At 38.7% G+C, this 26,007-nt stretch overlaps 1 protein-coding gene and 1 long non-coding RNA gene across 2 annotated transcripts in view; both read left to right on the top strand.

Moving 5' to 3' along the window:
- The window catches only part of plpp4 (phospholipid phosphatase 4), a 234,351-nt gene that overhangs the window by 200,673 nt on the left and 7,671 nt on the right, over window positions 1-26,007 (top strand). The gene's annotated exons all lie outside the window — the stretch shown is intronic.
- On the top strand, window positions 6,125-25,300 carry LOC103041733 (uncharacterized). Its single transcript, XR_002649783.2, has 7 exons — window positions 6,125-6,585; window positions 6,871-6,929; window positions 7,025-7,099; window positions 7,213-7,285; window positions 23,536-23,754; window positions 23,872-23,988; window positions 25,224-25,300. It is a non-coding gene; the product is annotated as an uncharacterized LOC103041733 (long non-coding RNA).

Below are 26,007 nucleotides of genomic sequence, written 5' to 3'. Positions count from 1 at the left end.
TTTGAATGGTTTGTCCTTTGGGAAAACGCACGCGATTTATATGTTGACATTAATCCACCTGCGAAGGTTTAAATGGGCGGATGAACTGTAACTTTTGGATCAGCACAAAAATCACAGTTTGATTTGTTACATTAAAATAGTTCTACGTCACAGACCATTTTCTTCAGTCGAACCCGACAGCACGCCAGGAAAGCAGTGAGAATAATCACCAGCCCAAATTTGGCCATCGGGTCAGTCAGACTCGCGTTCAGGCTTGGGTTCGGGCTCGGTTTCGGGCAGACAATCTAAACTCTAGTATGCAGAACTGTATTATTATTGTTATTAATTTTCCATTATTTTAAATAGCAGGATACTTTGACTTTTTTGTCTCTACCCAGACCCGACCCGAGATTTCCCATCACTTTCCTCGGGCTCCAGGTAATAGTCTGTGATGTAACGTAACATCTGTTTTTAATACTATTTTTATTTTATATAAAGCTATGGTATGATAATCATCATATAGCTAAGTAACCAAGTATTATTGTTAACGAACAGGAACGAAATAATGAAAACTAAAAGTGAAAGTTCTCCTTAACTGAAACTAATAAAAACGGTAATTAAAAGAAAAAAAACTAAAACAAACTGAAATTACAGATTGAATACCCTTATTTTCGTGTTTGTTAATTTATTTATAAATAAATATAATAAATAAGTAAGCAATTATATTATTTTGTCATATTTTTCGAAGAATAACTGAAAACATACTCAAATGTGGTATATTGTAATATATATTGTTATCGGTATATAAAAAATTCCATATTGTGATGTATGATTTTTCCCATATCGCCCAGCATTACTACAAGTTAGAGATTATGTTAATAAACATGTCTCTGTTTGGGATAATCCCTGTTTAGATGCTATAGAATCTTTGTGGGAACAACATAAAGACTCTGATTTCCAGTTTATATAGAACCCTTTTTGCACAATGCACTCCATCCATCAGTGAAATCAAGTCTGCGTGGGATAGTTAGGGGTTCCAATTTCTGATGATATCTGGGCACAATCTATGGCAGAGATTCATTCTTGTTCTGTAAATGCTTAATCAAGTTTACATTATTGCATCGCTTACATTATTCAAGATTGAGACTTCATCAGATTTTTCCAGATGTGTCTTCTGCATGTAAAAATGTATGGGGGATGAGGCTTCCCTTACACACAGCTTTGTTACATGTACTAAACTGGAGGGATACTGGATATAGGTATTTAAGATAATATCCACAATTTTGAATGTGAAATTAGATCCTAATCCAATACTAATATTTATGGGCTACTTTAACACACCAAATCAATTGCACTCAACTGAGATTACTTTTCTAGATCATGCCCTGATTATGGCCAAGAAAGTGGTCCTTCTTTTTCGGAAGGGGAAAGAGTCCTCATCGGTTAATAGATGGTCATCGGAACTGACTGAAACGCTGGCCTATGAAATAGATAGATACTTTATTTATCCCGAAGGAAATTTAGGCATCCAGCAGCAACAACACAATACAATAAGAAACATATTCAAACATAAATTAAAACACAGAAGAATAGAGAAAAATATAAGGCTATAAAAATGTACTATACAAGGTAAGATGTCTGTAAACAGAGCAGTGCAGTAGATGTTGCTAATGGTCATTAAATAATTAAATAATTAATAGAGCAAAGTGCAATGTGCAATGACATTGATTATGAAAGTGGCTGATGTGACAGAGAAACATAGTATAAATATGCATCTGTAACAAATATAGTTCTAAAAAGAGAATGTAAAAATGTGAATACCCAATCATGAGTAAAGTGTACTTGAATGTAAGTGAGGTTGGGGAAGTGTTAGTGTAAATAATTAAGTGGTTGAATAATGTCCATGTGGTGTGACTGGCTTAAACTCAGTCGGCAGCAGCATCCCGTCCCCGATGGGAGAAGTTGATGGAATGAAGGATTTTCTGTCTGTCTGTTGTGCAGCTCTGTGACAGCAGTCTGCCACTGAACACACTCCTCTGCTTCATGATGGTGGTGTGAAGTGGGTGACTATCATTGTTCATGATAGAAAGCAGTTTATCCAAAGTCCTCCTCTCCAACCAACCATGTCCAACCATGATGCATCTCTCCTCTTCATGTTGCCTTCCCAGCACACCACAGCATCAGTGAGCCTCACGTACTGTGGTCTGCACGTGAGGTAGTCTGTGATCCAGGACACCAGGTGAGGATCCACATGCATCTTCACCAGCTTGTCTCTGAGAAGTGGAGCACTGGAGAAATCAAAAAACATGATTCTCACAGCACTACTGCCCTTGTCCAGATGAGAATAGGTTTGGTGGAGGAGGTAGATGATGGCATCCTCAACACCAATCTTCTTCCGATATGCAAACTGGAGAGGGTCCAGTGCATGCTGTACCTGGGGTCTGAGGAGCAGAAGAAGCAGTCATTCCATGGTTTTCATAATGTGGGAGGTCAAAGCTACTGGCCTGAAGTCATTGAGCTCACTGGGATGAGGTTTCTTGGGAACAGGGACCAGGCATGAGGTTTTCCACAGCGTTGGAACCCTCCCCAACTGCAGGCTCATGTTGAAGATGTTTGACAGGGGTAATCCAAGTTCAAAGGCGCAAGCCTTGAGGAGTCTCGGGCTCACCTCGTCAGGTCCAGCTGATTTCCTTGAGTCTCCTCAGCGCCCCTGTGACCTGGTCTGCAGAGAGGTGGAGGGGGGAGGTGAGGGGGGGCGGACTGGATGTGCTGACAGTCTGTGAGAGGGAGACCTGAGCAGCACTCAGAAGAGGTAGGGAGGTGTCCAGTGGGGCAGAGGCTGAGGTTGCTGAGATAGCAGGACAGACAGAAGCAGGTGAGGATGAAACAGGGCAATCAAACCGGTTATAGAAGAGACTGAGTTTATTCGCACATACACACAAACAACAATGGCGTGTGAGAACTCCCACGGGACGTAATATGGTCTTAAACTCAGCGCGAGCAGTTTAACATCCCGGCAGCAGATAGTCTCTTTAACAGTCACATGCCCAGGATTACACCATCAGTTGTTAATGAGGATAGCGAGCCCACCGCTCGTAGCTTTGCCGCTCCGCGCGCTGTCTCTGTCCGCTCTCACAGTGACGAAGCCAAGTCTCTGTGAAGCAGTAGAGACTGCACTCCCGGTAGGTCCTCTGGTTCCTCACTAATGCTGCGAGCTCGCCTGACTTGTTAACCAGCGAGTTCACGTTCCCCATCGCCACTGCTGGAATACAGGGCTTGTATCTCCAGCGGTTCTCCCGTTGTTTAGCCTTTAGCTTAGCTCCGGCTTTACAGCCCCTGGAGCCCCTGGATCTAGGCTCTTTGTTCTCAGCGCGAGAAGTACTTCCTCGAGTAAAAAAAGTTTCTACAGCCCATGTGCAGAATTTGGCGATCCGTATCCATGGGATACATATTAACACACACTACAGAGTAGTAAGAGACGAAAAAACAAAAGTAAACAGTGAAAAAAGTTCACTTAAGGTGAAACGCTACACAGAGCTGCTGGAAGGCTGCCACTCTCGTCAGCGCCGGAAACACTATTAACATTATAAAAGTGCTTCGGTTTATGTTATATTTGTTAACCGTCTCTTTTTAGGAAAATATGGGACCTCTTCATTTCTTTTTTAAACACCAAATTATGTATCCCTCCTTTTTTGTCGTACTGTTGTTGATGTATAAAGGTGGCAGCATGGGGGAAAAAAGCAGGATGGGGAAGGTGGGTTGTGTTTTTTTTTCTCTCTGTTATGATAATATATGTTTTATAAAATCTTTCGCAATAAACAAATTTAGCATAAATTGCGTTTAATGGTCTAAAGAAAGCAAAGCATAGCAATATTGTAAATATTGTTAACTCAACAAACAACCTCAGTACACTACAACAGTACAATATAAAATACACAATCATTTTAAAGTTGCGTGAGCAGAACACAAATACAGCAACAATCTGATACTGGCTCAGCAAGGATCCAGAATCACAGTATAACACTGGTCCATGTTCATGGTCCATAACCTCAACTGCCAAATACTCAGACCTACTGAATTAAACAATAATGCCACAATGTACTCTAAGAACAAATAAATAACAGCACCTTAGTCTAGATTCACTCCCTTTATCTATATTAATCAAATAACAAAAATATGACATTAAAAATTGTATATGGAAGCATAACATAAAACATTTACATGAGAACAATTTTGTACCCATGGTGAATGATTAGATTATTTTACTTTGTGTGTGTAACCACACGCCCCGGTTACGGCGCTCACTCTGCATTGTGTTTTCAATGTAGCAGCACTAGCCCCCCAGAGCTCCGCCTGTTGGTTAAAATAAGTAATTCAGCTCTACATGCATTATCTATGCAAAATAAAAATATATATAATAGGTACGGGTGCAGTATAACAGTATTTATAGTGTAAAATTCAATTATATAAAAAAATACATTGGTGTTTTGAGCACGAGGGGATAGTTATACCACGAACGTTAGCTAACTAGTTTAGGCAGCCTAGCTTCTCGCTGCTAACCTAGCTTCTAGTGTAGAACTTAAATGAGCTTAATATTTGTACAAAAAACTAGATATTTTATAAAATAAACACATCACACCGGTATATTACTTATATAAGTGCTAAACTGCGCTTACACCAATTAAAAATGTAGCTAATAACTACTATAAAAATATACGTTTATTAGAGCACATGCAGATGGACTAACTCATTCAGCAGGGTGGAGGGAAAAGGGGAGGATTTACTGCTGCACTCCCGCTTTAAACTAAAATTACCCAGGGTACCCGGTTAAAAAATCCCCACGCTTTTAAAATTCATGTACTTCTGTAATAAATCCCGTTATAAAATAAAAGTATTTATTATTTTAACTGCTAAATAATAATAATAATAATAATAATAATAATAATAATAATGGCAAAAATGTAGTGAAACAATATTAATCCTGCTACATGAGCAGCTCCTATATCTCAACCACTGTGTAAAGTGACATAACTACAGTCACTTCTTTTGCCAAATTACTTAAATGCACAGTTGCTATGGTTAATATAGTCTAATACACACTCTTTCAAATGAAGATGCAAATACATGTTGGAGGTGCACAATGCAATAGACCAAACAGTTCAACACATTTTGCAAGAAATGACTGGAGATGTCTGACTGCTACTTTCAGTTTGTTGATTGTGCATACAAGCCTGCACAAACTCAAACCACATGTCAAACCAAGTGTCTGCTGTCTATAGACCGTTTCAGATAAATATTTATGAACGTAGGAAGTGACGAAGCTGTTCCTAGGACCCTTACGTTTTGCGGTAAACTGTTTTTGCGCAAAACAGTGGATGTAATTTAATTGAAATATTCCCTTACACACTGTTCCACAGCCACAAGAACTGCTGCAACATGACTGCAAACTTCACCTAATCTGAGAGTCACAAACATTGAAAATCAGGACATGTAAACATGTAAACTACAGAGGACCAAAAATGACAAAAGTATAAATAAAAAAAATGCACATATAAATGTATAAATAAATAAATATATAAATAAATGAATAAATAAATAAATAAATAAATGTTTTAAAAAATCCACATATAAATGAATACCTAAATAAATATGTAAATAAATAAATACATGCATAAATAATTGTTTAGCTAAATAAATTAATGAAAAATTACATTTCTTATTTATTTATTTATTTATTCCTTTATATGTGCATTTATTTTATGTGTATTCATTCAATTATTTATTTCAACATTCATTCATTCATGTATTTTAACATTTCTGCATTTATTTATTGATTTATTTCCACATTTCCCCATATCTATTCATTTATTTATTTACCTATACAATTATTTATACGTGTATTTATGTGTTGGATAGCGTTTGACTTGCTACAACCTCAAAATACACGATAGTGATGCTTCTCTACTATAAGAACAAATATTCCCAACTTTTCCACTGAGAAAGTAATTATATGCGTCCAAACTGCGGTAGGCTTTCACTGTCTCTCTGGTGTAAACACACTCCGTTTCAACAAGGTAGTGATACACATCTGGGTAGGTCACCTCTGGCAAGCGTTTTAAATCAGAGGAAAAAACATTACTAGCAAAATTCTGTATTCTACTTTCCAATGTCACAGGAACATTCTGTTATTAGTTAGTTACTATTTTATAATTTGAGTTTTTAGCCATTTAGCTCCATTCACCTCCATTCATACAGTACTCACTCGTGGCTCCCCCTAGCGGGTGGGATAAAACAGGGAGACAGGAAGTGAGCAGGTCTCCATAAACCAGCTCTGTTTGGCTACGTGTTTGCAGGATTGTCCAATCACACGTCGGGTAATGGCTGCACGATTTGGCGACTCAGCCAATCGCATACCAGGCGTTTTCAGTTTAAAAATCTACCGCAAACCGTTCCAGTATCGCATACAGCGCGAGAGAGTCTGACTGCAGTCAGTGACTGTCCTTCCAGATCACTGATTTATCTGTGCAGCTCACCGGACTCACAGAAGAGTTTCCCCAGCATTCAGTCCCGGAGGAGCAGCTAACAAACAAAACTGTTAAAACTGCGGTAAGAATGATCACTTCTTGTGATTTTGAACATCTAAAATTACACAAATCATTTTTTTTTCATTGTATTTTTTAGAAACGAACAAACAACAAAAATAAGTTATACATGCCTGTTGTTTATTTTAGTACAACATATTTTTTATGTTAAAGCTAAGCTAAGAGGCAGCTGACCGAGCTCATCTGGTCATTTTAAATGTACAGTAGACATTAAACCATGATATTTTAGTTCAACATTTATTTGTTATTTTATGTGCAAAAGTAACAGGTTTTCTTTTTGTTTTAATAGCAAATAGCAAGAGGACTGCACAGTGAAGCAAATTGCAGAAAATATGATCTGGAACATGGGTAAGATTAATATAGATAAGCAGCATGTCTTCTGTGATTAATACAAACTGTCGTCTCTAAACTATTTATATATACTTATATATGTTTTTTAACAGAATATGCTCACCTTACAATGAGAGAGTGACCTCCTATTTAGTGAAATCTATTCTGGGGAGCCTACATTTGCAGAGGTAAAATAAATAATTAATTCTCCGTAAATTCTCCGTGTGCATGTTTTGGCTGGTTGTTTGGGTGCAAGTGTTGATATGTGTGTTTTATTGTTAACAAAATTTTATCATTCTAGACCAACTTTGAAATACTTTGAGCTACTACCTCCAGCTACAGCAGTAAAGAGTTCAAGCGCCAGAAAAGAAAGGGTAAGATGTATAAATATAAATTAATAAATGAATTATAAAATAAATTATATATAATATTATTTATCATTATTATTAATAGGGGTCTGAGCATGCAGTGCTAGGAACCCTATTGTTATTGTTCTGATTATTATAGTTATTATTCTTTTTCTGCCATAGAAGTGATTGGGCAGAAGAAACCAAAAGGCCAACAGCGCTGAGGCCTTGTAACTCCCATGCCCTGATAGCTAGAAGAAAAATTATTTCAGGAATTGATTCCTTGGTTTATGGCAAATAATAATAAAAAAAGGCTAAGCTCTTTGTGAACAATATGGATGCTGTATGCAAATTAGTCTTACCGTGGCACACTCAAATTTACTCTGACAGCTTTAGCTTTTGAATGCTTAAACTGACATTAATGCCACTTCAGACCTTTGATCAGAACATGATTCTGAGGTACCTTGTCAATCTATGTAGGGGCGGAGCCAGTGCTAGAAATCTGTTTTCCATTAACCATACAAGCTATCAAGCTCTGGATTGGCAGTTTTCATCTTCGGCCTATGTCCTAATGGTATACCAAAGGAAATTTTGATATGTAAATTTTCGTGGTTGCTATTAGCCAATCAGATTCTAGCAGGCTTTTGACAGGCTAAACAATCACCAATCTGCACTATATTCATACCCTACATGTATATGTGGGGGTTTCTATCACCTATTAAAATAGTGTATTGATTGGCCTCTTGGGGGTGCAAAAGCAGAAAATCAGTTATAGTCAGTGTTGGGCACGTTACTTTGAAAAAGTAATTAGTTATAGTTAACTGAGTTACTCCACTACAAAAGTAACTAGTTACCAGTAAAAGTAACTATTGCGTTACTTTTGCATACCTGTCAAGTTTTTAATTTAAAAATAAGGGAAATGTTCCGTCGCCCACTTTCAGCCGTCTCACCAGCCCAACTGAGGTTCAGTATCCCTTACATTTTAAGACAGGTTGACAGGAAATCTAAAATAACCACATGTGAAACACTTACAAACTACAATTAGATTATCAGAATCTAATAGGCCTACCTTTGTTAACATTGAAATTTTGTGGACATTCCTACATATGTAATTCTTATAATACAGCCTAAATGAAAACACTTTTCTAGATATTAATTCTTCACTTTTCTGTCAGGGATACACTCTTTTATGTTTTTTTTTTATTTAATGGATTTAAAATTGAACAAAGGGTGCACACATTCTGCCAAATGAGCTTTTACTAAAGGACATGGACCAGATATATTCTACGGTGGCCGAGAAAGCCCAACGCAGTGCAAATTGAAAAGCGCTGCAAAAGCACAAAACACATCCATCAAAATTACAACACAGGCGCAGCAAATAGAAAAACACGCTGCAAATAGAACCACAACACAACGGAAGTGAGTCACAACACAACGGAATTTTCCCGGGGGACCTTAAAAGATGCTGTACCAGCTGTATACAAAGGACAATAAGTGGCAAACAAGCTTCTGAAAAGTAAGTTATGTTTATTACCTGTGATTACCACGGCTGTGTGCATATTATTAAAAGTTCTGCTTCACAAAACGCCTTGTTTGCCACTTATTGTCCTTTGTACACATAGTGAAGTCCGAGACGTTACTGAAGACGCAGCTTAGCTGGTACAGTATCTTTTAAGGTCCCCTGGGAAAATTCCGTTGTGTTGTGACTCACTTCCGTTGTGTTGGGGTTCTATTTGCAGCGCGTTTTTCTATTTGCAGCGCGTTTTTCTATTTGCAGCGTGTTTTTCTAGTTGCAGCGCGTTTTTCTATTTGCTGCGCCTGTGTTGTAATTTTGATGGATGTGTTTTGTGCTTTTGCAGCGCTTTTCAATTTGCACTGCGTTGGGCTTTCTCGGCCACCGTAATATTCCATCAATGAATCCATTCCTCAATAAAGTATGCAAAACAGTACATCAACAATGGATTTCATCTAGCAATGTAATAATGTAAACAATTCACTTGTTTCTGTCTAATACACTGCTGGATTTACATAATGATTGAGTTATGGTCCACAGTGGGCTAAGGGATTTTAACAGGTAAACTCAGTAAAGGATTGTTTATTAGCTGATCAGTTGGATCTGGTGGAAAACACACAATTTAGAGGAAGTGATCAGAGTTCAGAAACTGTTTTAAACTACCAACATAAAGTAATGTACTAAATTCTGGCTATCCACTACATCCAGCTTCTAGCAAACTAGTTAGCTAACTGTATTTTTGTTTATTATAGGTTACAGTAAGTCCTGCAATCCTAAATTAGTAAATACAAGTAAAAACAAATAATTAGTTACTGGCTGATCAGGTACATCAGGGCAGGCTTAACATTTAAATGGGTTTGATCTGTCTGTTATGACTGGGAGACAAGTCTTTTTAACCTGCAGAAACAGCTCCAGAAACAATGTAATTACAGTTTTACATGGTTACCTTTCTTTTCGAAAAATCTCCGTATATCCAGATATGTTTTAACATCAGCTGCTCCGACTAGCTGCCTGAACTCACAGCGACGGGGTGGGGGGGCTTCCCCACACTGAACCTCCTCTGCGCTCTGCAAAACCAGCAAGCTGATTGGCTGTTTCTCCTGAAAGGCGGAACTTTGTCCTTAAACTGGCACCATGATTGGCGTTAAGAGAAGTGGGAGAACAGCAGCACCAGCATCTCAGTTTACCACAATTCCCTCTGTCCATGAACCCCTGGATCTGCAGCCTTATCTAAAGGGAAAAACATTAATTACCAAAAGCTAAACTAAACAAGTGAGTTTTCAGTCTAGACTTAAAGATTGAGACTGTGTCTGAGTCCCGAACATATGGATGTGCAGGTAGCAGCAATATAGTTTAAGGTATAAAGTGCAGAGCAGTGTAAACAGTGTAATACTGTATTGTATACAGACAATATATACATGAGTGGAATAAATACCAAACTACTGTATAAATGAGCATATAATAATATGTTGGCAAATATAAATAAAGTGCAATAATAGTACAGAGGGTGCAAGGATGCAGCTAGGGAGTGCAATGTTAAAGTGTATATGCAGAGTTCATGAATGTAGAGTGGTAGTGTGAGGTTAAAGTATCTGTGCAGTGTTCGCCATAATTACAGCTTCAGGGAAAAAGCTCTTTCTGAGTCTGCTGATGCAGGAGCGGAGGCTCCTGTAACGCCTTCCAGATGGAAGGAGGGTGAAAAAATTGTGGTTCGGATGAGAAACGTCCTTGGTGATGTTCCTCACCCTGATCAGGCAGCGTTTGTGGTAAATGTCCTGGATGGAGGGTAACTGGGTGCCTGTGATGCGCTGGGCCGTCTTCACTACTTGCTGAAGTGCTTTTTGGTCAGCAGCGCAGCAGTTGCCGTACCATACTGAGATGCCTTTGGTGAGTATGTTCTCAATGGTACAGCGGTAGAAGTTCACCAGGATCCTGGGAGACAGGTGAACTTTCTTCAGTCTCCGAAGGAAGTAAAGACGCTGCTGCGCCTTTTTGACCAGGACGGAGGAGTTCAGAGACCAGGTGAGATCACTGGAGATGTGGATGTCGAGGAACTTGAAGCTGGTCACCTGCTCTACTGCAGCTCCACTGATGTAGATGGGGGAGTGGGCCTGGCTTCTAGACCTCCTGAAGTCCATGATGATCTCCTTGGTTTTCTGGGTGTTAAGCTCCAGGTTGTTGTCTTGTCACCATGAAGACAAGTTCTGTACCTCATCTCTGTAGGCCGCCTCATCATTGTCTCTGATCAGGCTTATCACTGTGGTGTCATCTGCAAACTTGACTATGGTGTTAGAACCATAAACAGGTATGCAATCGTGGGTGAACAGGGAGTAGAGGATTGGGCTCAGTACACAACCTTGTGGAACACCAGTGCTCAGGGTGATGAGTGAGGAGGAGAGGTTGTCTTAACTTAACAGACTGGGGTCTGTCAGTCAGGAAGTCTGAAATCCAGTTACACAGGGATGTGCTGATGCCCAGATGACTGAGTTTGGAGATCAGCTTGGAAGGGATCACTGTGTTGAATGTTGCACTGAAATCAATGAACAGCATTCTGACATAGGAGTTCTGACAGTCCAGGTGGGTCAGTGCAGTGTAAAGTGCTGTGGAAATGGCATCTTCAGTTGACCTGTTGCTGTGGTAGGCGAACTGATGTGGGTCCAGGGTAGCAGCCAGGTAGGTTTTCAAGTGAGAAAGAACTAGTCTTTCAAAACACTTGGAGATGACTGGGGTGAGTGCAACAGGACGGAAGTCATTCAGGGCCGAAGCAGTTGAGTGCTTTGGCACTGGCACAATGGTGGCAGACTTAAAGATGGTTGGGACAGATGCCTGGGCCAGCGACAGATTGAAAATGTGTGCAAAAACACCAGATAGCTCCTCAGCACAAGCTCTTAGCACCCGGCCAGGTACACCATCAGGACCGGCTGCTTTCCGTGCATTTACTCTACTCAGCGTGTGACGAACGTCCAAGGTGGAGAGTGTAAGTGGGTGATCGTGGGTTGGAGGATTGTTTTTTGATGATACCACCTTGTTCCCACGATCAAAACGAGCATAGAAGTGGTTTAGCTCGTCAGGGAGTGAGGCACAACTGGTGAATGGAACAGTTCTGGGTGGTTTGAAGTCAGTCAAGGTTTGTATGTCTTGCCACATTTGTCGGGGGTCAGACGAGCTGAAGTGCTCCTCAATCCGCTGTTTATAGCAGTGCTTGGCCATAGAGATCCCTTTCGTCAGGTTAGCTCTGGCAGAGCTGTAAGCCTCCCGGTCTCCAGACCTGAAGGCAGCATCTCTAGCTTTGAGCAGGAGGTGAACCTCTCTGTTCATCCAGGGCTTCTGGTTAGGGAAAGTTATTATTGTTTTTTGTGATGTCACTCTGTCCACACAGTTGTTAATATAATATTCCAGGTCTATAGTTAGACAGTACACTAGGATCAAGATTTGGTTTCTTGATCAGAGGTTTAATTACAGCTGTTTTAAAGGCTTTGGGTACATGGCCTAGGGTGAGCGATGAGTTTACTATCATTAACAGAGGTTTAATTATATCTGGTAGTACCTGCTTTAGTAATTTTGTGGGAACAGCATCAAGTGTGCAGGTTGTGCTGTTTGAAGAGGAGATAATTTTCTCTAGTTCTAGCTGTGGAAGTGGGTTAAAGACTTCCAACCTAACTTCAGTGACAGGGTTTTGTTCTAAATCAGCCAGACCAGATGACAGAGGATGTAATATTTATCTGTTTAATTTTATCCCGAATGTTTTCAATTTTACTATTGAAGAAGTCCATAAAAGCATTGCTGGTGTGAATGGCTGGAATCTGAGGTTCAGTACCTGCCTGTTTTTTAGTTAATTTGGAAATAACGCTAAAGAGAGCTCTAGGATTATTTTTATTAATCTCCATCTGTGAGGCCAGATATGCTGAGCGGGCTTTATTAAGTTATTTTCTATATTTAACAAGACTGTCTTTCCACGCAGATTGAAACTCGATAGTTTAGTTGATCGATATTTACGCTCTAAATTTCGTACTAACTGCTTTAAGGTACGAGTTTGATCATTGTACCACGGTGTGAGCTTTTTCTGTCTCTCTATTTTGTGTTTAAGGGGTGCTACAACATCTAAATTGGAGCGAAAGGTATTTTCTAAACTTTTGGTTAGTTTATCTAGTTCTACTGGTTCTACAGGAGAATACATTAGAGTTGATAAATCAGGAAGCTTATCTGTAAATTGTTGGGCTGTAAAAGGCGTAATTGCACGTTTTATAGAGTAGCTAGGGGATGTACGTATATTATGACTGAGATGTAATTTAAATGAAATAAGGTAATGATCTGAAATTGCGGAGGTTTGAGAACGAATATTCGGGTTATCTATGCCCACACCCAGGGTCAAAACTAAATCCAGAGTATGATTACAGTAATGAGTAGGTCCTGTTATATTTTGAATAATACCAACTGAGTCTAAAATCGATGTGAATGCCTTTTTTAATGTATCATCCAATTTTTCAAAATGAATGTTGAAGTCTCCTGCTATAATCACTTTATCATTACTTACTGCTAAGTCTGTGAACAAAATCACAAAATTCTTTTAAAAACTCTAGATAGGGCCCTGGTGGCCTGATATTAATAAAAAAAATCATTCTTTTTTGTAACTGGATGAATTATACTTGTGTAAAGAAGCTCAAAAGAAGTAAAATTATCATAGTGTTTCTGATTGCTAACTAAGGTATTTCGAAAAAGTATGCAGACCCCACCTCCTCTACCGGACAATCTCGGATTGTGTATATTATTGAATCCTGCAGGGGTGGCTTCATTTAATGCTACATATTCATTTGGCCTAATCCAGGTTTCTGTCAGACACAGAATATCGAAGTTCTGATCAGTTATCATTTCATTCACTATAACTGCTTTGAATCTAAGATCTAATATTAAGTAAACCAATCTTTAGGTTTGACGTGTTAGTACAACAGTCTGGATACGATTTTTTAAATATAGGTTAAGTTATTTAGATTGACTGTTTGAGTTTTTCAACGTTTTTGTTTGACTCGGGGGATAGATGGTCATGTTGGTCATCCAGCTTGGTCTTTATGGTAAAGCTGGTCATCCTGATTGGTAATGCTTGTCAACCATCTTTGACTTCATTGTCATGCTGATCATCCAGCTTGGTCATACTGGTCAATCTATTCAACCAGCTTGTTTTTTTATGGTCATGCTGGCCATCCTGCTTTGTCATGCTGGTCATGCAGCTTGGTCTTTATGGTAATGCTGGTCATTCAGGTCAACCAGCTTGCTCATGTCATATAGCTTGGTCTTTTCTATCATTCTGTCAGTATTAATTGTCATGCTGATCATCCAGCTTGGTCATGCTGGCCATCCAGATAGTTCATGCTGGTCATCAAAGCTTGATCATGCTGGTCATCCACATTAGTCATTCTGGTCATCCTGCTTGGTCCAAAGTCAGGAGCTCCCAAACCTGTGTTCAAGGCTTTAATAAAGACTTTAGCAGAGTCCTGAGTACATGACCCCTCATCACAGACTCTATTCTGACAAACTGTCACCAACTGTTTATGACTCCGAGAAGGCCATGCATCTGACGCACTTTTCTACTGAACCAAACGAACCAACTGCACTGTTCTCAGGATATTGGCTATTTTCACTAATTGTTATTTAAATAAAGCTTTTACCTTAACTTAAGATTTGTTGTGTTTTTTTTCCAACAATGTTAATTCTCATGTCATTGATTTGAGGTGTATATACAACAATGATTAAATAAATAAAATTATGATATACATTACACCGTGCAGATTTAGAAGCTTAAAAAATAAAGTATAAAATTGAAATAAATATCTATCCTCCTTGCTTATGCAATGCTGTAGAGACAAAGCAAATTACACAGCTCTGCACTGTCTGACCACTCCCCTTATCCCCCCTCCCTTCCCCCTCCTGAAACAGGTTAGTTCCCAAGACTTTGTAGAACACACGTGCGAAGTTGGAAGGCATTCATAGGTCTGAGGTTTTTTTTTCATGCAGTGTCTCTTTTACCTCTCATAGAAATATCAAACATCAAAACCTCAGCCCATTGCAAATGCTGACTATCTTGTACGAGACCAATTTATTGAGCATGTCTGGGATGGCTTGCTCTGGAGGGAGTTAAAATTTACAGTGAAACCTGATCTTTCTTTCTTGGCTGTTTGCAGTATTGGTATTAGTTGGGTGGAAGAAGGTAAGTATGAGGTGCACACACAAGGAAATGCACATACTCCTGTGGTAGTAGCCCAACCCAATATGAAAATATCTGAATTGAAGGAGTGTCTTAAAAAACAGCAAGCCCAGTTAGATCTGTTATTAATTAATTTTTCTTTGGTTAACCAGCCACCTCCTATGAATGGGGCATCCTTGGATCAAGCTGCACAGATTTACCAATATGATTCTTCAGATTTGTGTTCATTGCAAACAGCCAGTCCATATAGCAAGGTTTGTCGGGAAGGCAGAGGGTCAGCTTTCAAGTCTGGTGATGATGCGCAGTACAGGGGGGATTAGGAAAGCCACATTGGAATACAAATGATAGAGGACCACTTCAGCACCAACAACTCAAGGCGAGTTTGGCAGGGGGTCCAGCATCTCACTCACTACAAGCCCTGCAACACCACAAAAGCAGATGATGTCCCAGTTCTGGCAGAAAGACTGAACGACTTCTTTACACGTTTTGAAATGGAAAAATCTGAAACAGCAGCACTTCCACCATCTAACTGCAGTGGCATCAGCTTCACAGTGGAAGAATATGAGGTGAGGAACACACTGAAGGTGGAGAATCCCAGGAAGGCTGCTGGACCAGATGGAGTCACTGGATGGGTCCTCAGAGATTGTGCAGAGCAGCTGACTGGAGTCGTCACCAAGATCTTTAATGCTTCTCTATTTCAACTCTTCATCCCACCATGTCTAAGGTCAGCCACAATTGTGCTGACACCAAAAAAAGACCAGCATCAACAGGCTAAATGACTTCAGACCAGTTGCCCTGACACCAATTATTAGGAAATGTTTTAAGAAACTGGTGAGACTTTACATCAGGTCCTGCCTCCCAGCTACCCTTGACCCATTTCAGTTTGCATACAGAGTGAATAGATCAACAGAAGATGCCATAACAACAGCACTCCATACCACCAGCTTCAAGTTCCAGGGGGCATATATAGATGCAGATCTCCAATGAGGTTCTAACACCTGAACATTGGTGAGAAAAGGCACAGAAGCATCTCTATTTCCTGAGGATACTTAAGAGACTGATTGTCTTTTACCGCTGCTCAGTGAAGAGCATTCTCTGGTTCTCCAGCTGTACCACAGCCCACAAGTGCTCATATAGGGCATCATCTATACGGCGCAGAAGATCACTCGACACTCTCTCCCATCATTGGAGGACCTTCACAGCACTCGTTGCCTAAGGAGGGCCTACAATATTATAAGACAGGCAGGCAGACGTTACAGACAACTTACATCAAGGACAAACCGTTTGAGAGACAGTTTTTACAGCAGGGCCAAATCTCTGTTAAACAAAACCATATAGTTAATTTTTAGGCAGATGGGTTCAGTGCAATAATTCATGCTGCTAAAGGAACTTTGTTCAATAATTAAAAGTTCAATAATTATTGAACTTTGTTCAATAATTTAACCTCTGAGTTACTGGGAAAAGCATATAAAACAGGAACAAACTTGTCTCGCCATGCTTCTAGCATTGTTAGCTCCTATCCGACGATTCGGCAGTGCTGCATGGCTTCAGCTCTGCCTGTGGGCGGTCCCAAGCCAAAGTGAGCAAGGCCAGGAATACTCTTTTATCTGGTTGACATAGACACAATAATGTCTCTCTGATCAACTGTTTGTTTTTGAGGCCTTTTTTTTGACTGGCTACTGCAGACAAGGGAGGCTGAGAAAGTTTCATATGCAGTATGCATATACAACTCATAAAGACGTATAGTATTACACAAAGAACAAAATAATTTGGATTTTGGCAGAATGAGACCTTTAAAAGTTCAATTGCAAATGTTATGTTTTTGCAGAAAAAAATTGCACTAAATTCACTCCATAAAAACACAACCCAATCAGTCTGAAATCAAATCTGCGAACTTAATGCCCTCAATAAAGTTACAGAGAAGCTTTATGCTGCAAGAGTTGCCAAAAGGTCATCAGCGCTAGTTTTTCTTGACCTCTCAGCAGCTTCTGACAGTCAATCACAGGATCCTGTGATCCACCGGGAATCAGGAATCATTTGCTTCTTAACTGTCACTTTCTAAAGTGGAGTCATTCCTAAGTTCTTTTACTCTTAGTCCTGTCCTGTGGAGGTTCTGGGTTTGACCTATGCCACTCACTGGACAAATGGTGTAAATTTGTTTGCTTTCACCCTGACTGCACCATGTGAAGCTTGTAAAGCAGTGCAGCATATCTGGCAAACTAATCGACAAATCACCTATAATACAAGGCAAACCCACAGAAAGAACAAAGTTTTTTTTACTGTGGTTGGCTGCTTCCATTCTGACAGCAGTTATCTTATTGGAATCAGTTGCTACCCCTGAAGCAGAGATCACATGAACAGGGTAGCAAACTTTGTTTTGAAAGAAACTACCCTTCTGCAATTGTAGCTTTAAATTATGTTGCTATAGTCTTTCCAATACCATTTCAAACTGCTTAAAAAGAGACTCAAAAGTGGAAGAAAAGATCACAATATCATCCAAGTACAATTATAGAGACTGAAAGCATTTGTCTCCAAAAACACATTTCATAAGTCAATGAAAGTTTTTTGGTGCATTGCAGAGACAGAATGGTGTATGATTGAATTCGAATAGGACCAAAGGGATGCATAATGCAGTTTTATGCTTATCCTTTTCAACCATAAGAACTTGGTTATATTTACTTGTCATGTCAAGAGTGGAGAACAATCTAGCACCAGCCAAAGCATTCAGGGATTTCTCAATCTGTGGTAATGGGTAGGTATGCTTACTTGTCCTGGCATTCAAATGCCTGTAGTCAACACAAAAATGCAGTGTGCCGTCCTATTTCTGGACCACAACAATTGGATAGGAATAGGGGCTACAGCTTACTTTTCTCTCCAGAAGCTCTTAAAAGTAAGCCTTAACATATTGGGAAGCGGGAAGCCTGCAATAGCACTGGCAAACTGGAGCATCATCAGTCAATTGGATTTCATGTTAGATCAATGTGGTACACCCAAGATCACTTTAACTTTGGTTAAGACCCTCACCATACTGCTGGAGTAGGGCTTTATCCTCTTGGTTCTTAGCCAAAGACAAGATCTAACAAAGTGACTGTATAACAGCAACGCTCTCTTAATTTTCTACACGCTCTTCAATTGTCACTACTTCAGTATTAGCTTGTGGCTCTACACAAAATACACTTCCCAACACAGCGCAAAGGGATAGCCACACATGCCTAGTCTCCTCATTAACTACAGACACATAGATCTGTCCCCTACTAAAACATAGGTAGGTTCTAAAAAGTGAATGAATGAATAAATGAATGAATCTTTATCATCATTGCACACTGTACATGTACAATTATGCAAGAAAATTGACACCCCCTTTATGGAAGTATAAAATTATCCTTTATACTCAATCCATACAACTGCAGCAGGAATTATTGAACAAAGTTCCTTTAGCAGCATGAATTATTGCACTGAACCCATTTAAACAGAACCAGATCTGCCTAAAAATTAACTATATGGTTTTGTTTAACAGAGATTTGGCCCTGCTGTAAAAACTGTCTCTCAAACGGTTTGTCCTTGATGTAAGTTGTCTGTAACGTCTGCCTGCCTGTCTTATAATATTGTAGGCCCTCCTTAGGCAACGAGTGCTGTGAAGGTCCTCCAAGGATGGGAGAGAGTGTCGAGTTAAGGCTTACTTTTAAGAGCTTCTGGAGAGAAAAGTAAGCTGTAGCCCCTATTCCTATCCAATTGTTGTGGTCCAGAAATAGGACGGCACCCTGCATTTTTGTGTTGACTACAGGCATTTGAATGCCAGGACAAGTAAGCATACCTACCCATTACCACAGATTGAGAAATCCCTGAATGCTTTGGCTGGTGCTAGATTGTTCTCCACTCTTGACATGACAAGTAAATATAACCAAGTTCTTATGGTTGAAAAGGATAAGCATAAAACTGCATTATGCATCCCTTTGGTCCTATTCGAATTCAATCATACACCATTCTGTCTCTGCAATACACCAAAAAACTTTCAGTGACTTATGAAATGTGTTTTTGGAGACAAATGCTTTCAGTCTCTATAATTGTACTTGGATGATATTGTGATCTTTTCTTCCACTTTTGAGTCTCTTTTTAAGCAGTTTGAAATGGTCTTGGAAAGACTATAGCAACATAATTTAAAGCAACAATTGCAGAAGGGTAGTTTCTTTCAAAACAAAGTTTGCTACCCTGTTCATGTGATCTCTGCTTCAGGGGTAGCAACTGATTCCAATAAGATAACTGCTGTCAGAATGGAAGCAGCCAACCACAGTAAAAAAACTTTGTTCTTTCTGTGGGTTTGCCTTGTATTATAGGTGATTTGTCGATTAGTTTGCCAGATATGCTGCACTGCTTTACAAGCTTCACATGGTGCAGTAAGGGTGAAAGCAAACAAATTTACACCATTTGTCCAGTGAGTGGCATAGGTCAAACCCAGAACCTCCACAGGACAGGACTAAGAGTAAAAGAACTTAGGAATGACTCCACTTTAGAAAGTGACAGTTAAGAAGCAAATGATTCCTGTTGTGGTCAGTGTGTGGTCATCCCAGTGGTCATTTCAGAAATCAGCGGTGGATCACAGGATCCTGTGATTGACTGTCAGAAGCTGCTGAGAGGTCAAGAAAAACTAGCGCTGATGACCTTTTGGCAACTCTTGCAGCATATAGCTTCTCTGTAACTTTATTGAGGGCATTAAGTTCGCAGATTTGATTTCAGACTGATTGGGTTGTGTTTTTATGGAGTGAATTTAGTGCAATTTTTTTCTGCAAAAACATAACATTTGCAATTGAACTTTTAAAGGTCTCATTCTGCCAAAATCCAAATTATTTTGTTCTTTGTGTAATACTATACGTCTTTATGAGTTGTATATGCATACTGCATATGAAACTTTCTCAGCCTCCCTTGTCTGCAGTAGCCAGTCAAAAAAAAAAAGGCCTCAAAAACAAACAGTTGATCAGAGAGACATTAGGGTGTCTATGTCAACCAGATAAAAAAGTATTCCTGGCCTTGCTCACTTTGGCTTGGGACCGCCCACAGGCAGAGCTGAAGCCATGCAGCACTGCCGAATCGTCGGATAGGAGCTAAAATTGCTAGAAGCATGGCGAGACAAGTTTGTTCCTGTTTTATATGCTTTTCCCAGTAACTCAGAGCTAAGGAACAAGTGGTTAGAATTTGTCTATGGCACAGTACCAGTGTTGCAATCATTTCGACCGTAGTGACTTCTCCAACTAACGGTGCCTACAGTAGTGGTTTTGCTTTAAGGTTGATATTAAAATCTGGATATATATCGTCATAACATTTGACTGCCATCTCACAAGACTGTAAGTAAAAGCAACAGTTACTCCCAATGGTTTTGTTACTAAATAGTATGTTCATATTCTCCACGTTAGCATGTTAGCATACATGAACTAGGCACAAGCTAGGCCAGGGGTACTTATTCATACACCTGGAGATCTAGCTACCACCTTGTATGGTTTATCTTCTCTAATCTGACACACGTGATTCAGGTAATCTAGGTCCTCCAGAACAGGTTAGTTACCATTCTTGACTTGTGTTACATCTGAAATCCCTTGGACCAGGAATGAGCACCTCTGAGGAAGGCTAGCACTCAGATCTATGATCCCACTAGCCTGATAGCTGCTACCCAAAGACGTAGCATTTGTTTGTTGAACCTATATTGTGTATCCTAAGCTAAGCGTTAAACCACGATTTATTACATTAACAACAAAATTTTATGTTTAACCTTGCATGGACATTGTTCGGGTCTAAATAGTGAAGGAGAGGACATTTCTGAACAGGGACTGGTAAAAAGCAGAATCCAGCTGAAGTAAACACTGGATAAATAGATTTTGAGCTTCCCATTATCTCAGTGTTTTATTATTGACCCAAAAAAAGAATGATTTTAGAATGACTTAGAATGACACTTATTTTAATTTATGTTGTGCTAGTGTGAAACAGCAAGTTTATTTGTAATTTTGTGTTTTGTGTTATTTGCATCATTTATAGTTGGGGTCTATTTTGACACGGTAGGGGTTTTGAGTTGTGTGGGTCGTGATTGCTGCTCTCCGTGTGTTGTGTGGATCGCTCCTGCTTGCAAGCTGGATTAAAAAATTGATAGTGAAGTTCATTTGCTCTAGTGTAAATTTGTGTTAGATACATCCATTGGTACAAAGCAAGTTTATTTTAGACTCCCACACCTTAAATTTTGGTATCAGATCTTTAGTGCATGCCAGTCTAGATCTAAGCAAGTTTTTACAATCTGGCCCCACTGCAAACAATTCATGCTGATCGTCCATTCCAAAAATTGTCTGCAGACATTACTGAGTTCCCTGACACACTACTTGGAACAGATATGTCCTTGATATTCATGTTTATTTTACATATTTTGTGAAGATGTAACTGTTGCACAAATCATTTTAAAGCAGTGTGTTCATGCATCACTGAGCATGGTGTTCCATAATTGCTGCATACAGACCAAGGAAGGCAGTTTGAAGCTGATTAATTGAAAGGTTCAATTGCACCCTAAAGGACCAACTTGCGTGTCTGTACCCACAAACTGAGCCATGGGACCTGATGTTCCATCCAGTTGTCCTACAACACTAGTGTTCCCACTAGCACAGGATCTTGCTTCTCATCCATGCTCGAAGAAAAAGGGAGTATATCCTACAGGAACAACGCAGTTAAGACTCATGTCCAACAAAAAACACAGTATAACAAAAATGTAAAGTACGTGTCATACAAGGTCAGAGAGTCTGTTTGGCTGAATGATCCAACACATACCAGATGCAGATTGGCACCACGCTGAAAAAGCCCTTATATTGTCAGTTAGGCTATCCTGTCTACCAGTGGTGATGGGGTGCTTTATGCGGTAAAGCAAAAGGATTTGTCACATGGAGGCACACAAATCATAATTTGTGCATCATAATCACCTCAAACCATACCTGTTGCCTGCATGCCCACGTAGTAAAGCTGATCCAGTAGGTCCTCCTTCTCTTTTTTAGCAGACTGACATGCAAGTTTCCATTGATGCTTTGCTAAAGTCATCAGTGCCAACTTCATCTAATGACCTACCATCAGTTGTTTTTGCTGGTGGAGCACAGCGTCTAGGCCAAAAACAGGTTCAGTGTCATACCTCCCCACATGAACTGCCCGTGTTACACAGCAGTTTTCTGCTGTGGACACCACTGCACTACTTGAGGACTGTACCCCTAGTTCCTCACAGAACAGTGTTCATGCTTAAGAATCTCTTGGTTGCAGGCCAGTTAATTTGCCTGCTCGTTTCAGAGACTTTGTTATCCAGTAGTGATAAAAGGATGGTGGCCAATACTGTTTGTTTAAATTATAAAAAAAAAACAAAATATATATATATATATATATATATATATATGTATATATATATATATATATATATATATAGATACAAGTTTACTGGTGATTTCAAACATGCTTTTTGTTTTGTTCTTAGAATGTTTTGGAAATGTGGACGTTTCTATTTTTCCACTACGTGAGTAATGTGAGACAGCAAGTTTAGTTGTAATTGTGTGTTTTGTATTAATGCATAATTTATAGTGGGGGTCTTATATCTGGACACGGTGGGGGTTTTGAGTTGTTTGGGGTGGTGTGATTGCTGCTCTCTGTGTGTTTTGTTTGGATCGCTCCTGCTTGCAAGCTGGATTAAAAAGTTGATAGTGAAGTTAATTTGCTCTGGTGTGAATTTTTGTTAGATACATCCTTTTATTTTATGTATTTGTTTATTTATTTGGAAGATTTATTCATTTCATTATAAACAAAATACATTTTATATACAGAAGAAAAAAAAAACTAATTACCAATAAAATGAAAGGCAGCAGAAAGAAGAAAAAATCTGATAATATCTGCCCCCTTTATCCCAAAAATAATTTAGAACAATAGTAATTTTCCCCCAAAAAAACTGAACTAAACAAAAACAAAAATAAACAAAAATATCAAAACCTTCTCAAACAACAGTTTATATAGTTACACATTATACTATTTCATATTTTTTATACAAACCAACTTTTATCATTCTTTTAAACACACACATTGATCTAGCATTTTTGACATCACTTTCCACATTACTCTATAATTTTATTTCTTGAACTAAAGTACACTGCTCCTTCAAACTAGTTCAAAATTTAGGTTTTACAAACATCTCTATCCCCTTAAGATTATAACAACTCTCTTTCTTAACAAACTGTAATTGGATGTTGGAAGGTAATGTATGAGCCTTATACATAAACAATAAAATATAAAAGTCAACTAAATGATAGAATTTCAATAACTTCATTTGATGGATGACTATAATGTTTTCTAGTGATATTTCTTACAGTCCTTTTCTGTAGAACAAGACAATAATTTGTAATTGTTTTGCATGCTTTCCCCCAGACTTTAATACAGTAGATCCTTTCGTACAAAGCAAGAGTTTGTTTTAAACTCCGTTTGTTTATTCTGGGCCATTGCAGTATTATGTGAAATGATGAATGTGTAGTATCTTGTACCTTGACAGTAACAAACCTTAATTTAATTTAGGTATCCAAACAGAATCCTTTATGATGAGTACAAGTATTGCCACAAGTCCTTTGGATGCACCATGAGGGCCTGTTCACTCTGTGCTCTATAAGTTCCTTGGGTAGATGAAGAGGAGGAAGAAGAAGAAAGTGACCTCTGCACAACACCAACTGAACCCCAGTCCTCCACCTATGATCCAGCGCAGTCAATAAGCAGTGTAATAAAATCATAACAGATTGCGTATGTGTTTTGGCCTTTCATTAAACTTATATGACCATGTTTATGTTAAAATGTTTTGTATTAATACTATGCTTAATGAACTAACATTTTGTATGTCTATTTTGTAATTTGATACAGCTGATGATACAGCTACACATGGATACAAAGACTCTAAATGCATAGAAGAACCTCATGGAACTTTTTTTAAAACTTGTCCTGTCTGCAGCCAGGTATCAAATTTCAAAAGTCAAAAAGGTAAAGTACACCATACATTTGACCCAATGTTTACTATACAACCACATTTAACAGTATTCATTTTCTGGCACATGTATACATTATAGTTCCTGGTCTGACCCAGGATCTTTTTGGCCCTAATGCTGATAGACTGCTTGCTTTAGAACTAGGGCTTATGACAACATTTTAGTTTTAGAAAGAAAAGTTTTAGGATTCCCTGTCTTTTATCTTAAATCCCTGCTGATTTACAGAGACTCGAGGGACTTGAGATTGTTGGGGTCTCTGGTGGGTTTTGAAAATATTATTATTTAATTTAATTGGAAAAGTTTTGTTAGCCTATATGCTGCTCACTAGACAGTGCTATGAAGCCCAAGTGAACATTTATATTTATAAATACCAGAGGTAAAAAGAAATGAATTACATTTACTTACATTACTGAAATTGAGTAGATTTAATGAGTAATTTGTAACTTTTAAAGTAGATTTTAAAATAGGAAATTTTACTTTTACTCAAGTTCATTTTGACACAAGTAATTTACTTTGCTACATTGGAAAACGCCCCGTTACTGAGTAAAAAATAAAATGCTTGTAAACAAAAGTTATTCTCTGAATTAAAACAAAATTGGCGCAACACTGATGCTCGCGCATGGAATTTTCACTTTAGCTTATCAGAGGAAGATGGCTGGTAAAAATAATACCTTCATTAAAAATTGTACAACCTAAGCAAATTCTTTGACAAAATTATGCCTTCAGAGTTTTCTGAAAAACAATAAAGGTTAAAAAGAGACGAAAGGTGTTTGTTACTCTGTATGTTAATTAATCGACTAACGTGTATTAACACCTAAATTAATAGTATATTAAATTCAATGAAACGTGTCTGTCGGCTGGATGGCGAATATAACCTAAATATCTTAGCTAATGATCATTACATAGATCCCTTTTAGACATTAAACAACTCTAAACTAAACTGGAGACATATCAAACTGCCTAGGTTAGCTAACGGAGCTGCGCTACGTTACGTGCTTAACCTGCCTCCACAAACAGGGTTTACCTTTCTGAAAGTCTTGGTGGTGAGAGAAATGCCTCATAATGTTCCCTCACATGTTGGAGGGCACATGTGAGCAGATTCACCAGATAAGCTTCACTGTAACATATTGTGACACATATTCTGTTTTAACAAAGACAATAGCTTGCTAATTTATAAAAAAAAAATGTAATGTGACAGTTCTAATAATAAAAACCTTTCTGTGTTTGCAGGCCACTCTGCCAAGTACGGAACTTACAGTGTGATGAATCTGAAGACCAACAGCATCATCAACATTCAACGAATACAGGCAATGCACATCTTATCAGTGTCTCTTTTTTCTTTCACTCTCACAAATACTTTTACACACAAATTAAAACCTTCATTAACTGCTTGCCAATGAAATACAGTGTGTTTTTGTTTTGTGTTTACAGAGCAATGAGGTTGGAGGGAGCCACAACATAGAGAAAGAGGAACTGAAAAGAAGCTTACAGCTTTTGGAGTCCAGTGGTGTGGCAGTTGATAACATTGCAGTTGACTGTTATCCACAGATCCAAACATTTCTCTGTGACAGAAATATAATCCACTACTATGATGTCTGGCATTTGAAAAAGGGTAATTATTATACTTTGGTTCAACATAAAAAAAAAACATTGCAGCTTTAATTTGTATTGCAGCAACAATATCCCTGTTAGGATTGAATGTTTAGAAGCACACACATGTTTTTAATCTGTCATTCAAGCACTTTTGCGATCAAAAGGTCTTTCTAAAAAATTGCGAAAAGTAGCTAAAAAAGACTGCTAGGTGGTCAAGAAGTGGCATCGTAAAATCAGGAACCACTCGTATCGGTGTGCAAATTCTGTCATGAAATACCCAGGCAGGGAGACGAGGAGAGCGGACACAAGTGCAGGTAAGGGCGAAATAAATAAATAATTTATTAAATAAATAACAAAGAAACAAGGAAACGAGGAACAAGTAAACATGTAACAAAGATAAACGAATAACCAAAAACCAAAA

This window comes from Astyanax mexicanus, chromosome 7, assembly GCF_023375975.1.
Source record: "Astyanax mexicanus isolate ESR-SI-001 chromosome 7, AstMex3_surface, whole genome shotgun sequence".
Classification (NCBI taxonomy): Eukaryota; Metazoa; Chordata; class Actinopteri; order Characiformes; family Acestrorhamphidae; genus Astyanax; species Astyanax mexicanus.
This window is presented reverse-complemented; position numbering and strand designations above follow the sequence as displayed.